A 2358-nucleotide genomic window follows, 5' to 3' on the forward strand; every position below is an offset into this window, starting at 1 on the left:
ATAGTGTAAACCCGCATATACAATTTAAAATACTTTATTGAATATGCTTACATCATGATTCCTCTTTAAAATAGCCTTTATCAGAATATCCAAACCTCTCAGAGTTCCCTGGTTCCGCTACGTGAACTTATGATTAAGTCAGGTGATGAAACATGTCAAGGGAAGTGACGTCAGATGCACAGAGGAAACGGAAGTGATCCGGCGGCCATTTTAGAATCTGGCAAAACCTCATAGAAGTTCACGTGGAGGAACCAGGGAACTCTGAGAGGTTTGGATATTCTGATAAAGACTATTTTAAAGAGGAATCATGATGTAAGCATATTCAATAAGTGAGTAAAGATAGTAAACATTACACTAACCAATTGATTGATCAAATTTAAAAAGTGCACATGGCAAGCTTGATAGTGAGAAATGCATTTAAACTTTTATTTTTCAGCTCACACTCTAGCTTTTGTCACTCTGCTGCCTGCTCACACACCTGGGTTCCTATGGCAACTCACTCTACAGCAAGGGCAGAGAAGAGCGGTTAAAAACAAACTGCTCCAACTTGCTCACTTTACTGGTGGTTGCCATCTTCAAACGTTTGTAGTTTAAAAATTATAAATCCTACACCGAAGAGCTTTATATTGTGAGAATCACAAGACCCAGACCTACATTGCGATGCATAGTATGTCTCTGAAATATTAAAAATGAAGGCACAGTCACAGTTTAGAAATTGCCCTTCAAATTTGAGGTGGCTAGAGTGGAGTTTCAATGAATGTGAATGGGTGGCGAATTGCAAACAAATGGTCATATTGTGAAAACTATTAGGACTATGGCTTAGCCATGGAAATTTTTAGTGGCAGCAGGGATAGCTGAACGTTTTGATATAAGATTTGTGTAGGTGGGCTTGAAAATGAGGGAGTGATGGCAGTTTAGAAATCATGTCCTGATTTTTCAGCTCACACTCTAGCTTTTGTCAGCTCCCACTCTAGTTTTGAACATTGCGCCATTCATTCCTATGGGACCAATTTCACCACAAAAACACCGATATTTCGTGAACCACTCAGCAAAATGTTCCACAGAGTAATAGCACACCAATCGGGAACAATCTGCACGTTTTGGTATATTACTGTCTATGTAGTGTAAAAACTGTGGGAGGAGTTAGGGTGGTAAATTTTGCTATAATAATAGGAATATATATTTGAGATAACAGTAAGTGGTCTTGCCATACAAGAACACTTAAAAAGAAGTTTTCACAAAATGAAAGCCTCCATTATGGGACCCACAGAATACGTTAGATGAAATTATAGTTGCCTTACCCAGAGAAGGAAGTTACCCTGTAAGCAGGCAGCCTCTTCTGCTCATCCCTTAAAGGGACCTCTGGTTACCTGGATCCGATTAATTTGCTACCTGGGCATTTACTGTTTACCATCTCTGAGGGAGGATTACCTTAAACCCTGACCAGACCTATATCTGATGTGGACACTCATGGATGTGATACTTAATGCGTATAACTAATACGCATCTGGTGAGTGCGTATTTCTGCCATTTCTCACGGAGCACCACCATCGAGTCACCTGGCACTTTATAGTATCACGGACTGCTATCTTTGCTGAACTTTATTAGCAGTTTTACGGTTCTTTATTTGTTACCATTTAGCGCTGCACTGTTTTATTTATGTGATGATCCTTTGGTTGAAGCAGAATTTGTGATAATACCCTCGCCGGGAGGTGTAAAGGCATATTATTTACATATTTTTGGTAAGGGTATTCACTCCTTACACCATAGATGTGGACACAGTGTTTCACATGCTGTTTTTGGATGCATATTTTTCACTTGATTGATTCATTGGCACTGTTTTGACACTTTCACTTTTTTCACTATTTGTGATGACACATGGTTGTTTGCGTTTATCACATTTATTTTATTTATATTTTAATTAAGATAATGCACTATGTGATTTTCCTTTTTATGTTGAGGTTTCTTTGTGAGCCATTAAAAGGCTGAATATGATGATTGATGATTGAAGTTGGCAAAGAGTGACTTTTTATAATATTATATTTATTTAATTTTATTTCTGATCTATTTTTGGACTTTTTTTTATATATATTTGTGTGATATATAATTTTGGGAATATTGGTATTGGCATATTCATATTCACAAGTACAGTGGGTTGAAAACCAAATTGTTACTGATCATGAGGTTGTTTTCTTCTGTTCAGGGGAGACCTTTGTGGGCAGAGAGTTACTTTAGTCAACATGTACCTGCCAAATGAAGATCCAGTATCCTCACTGGCAACTTATCTCTCACTGGTGGACCAACACTGTGAGGGGACACTGATACTGGGGGGAGACTGTAACATGGCCCTAGACCCAT

Source organism: Staurois parvus, unplaced genomic scaffold (assembly GCF_062004578.1).
Source record: "Staurois parvus isolate SC_StPar_1 unplaced genomic scaffold, SC_StPar_1.0 ptg000525l, whole genome shotgun sequence".
Taxonomy (NCBI): Eukaryota; Metazoa; Chordata; class Amphibia; order Anura; family Ranidae; genus Staurois; species Staurois parvus.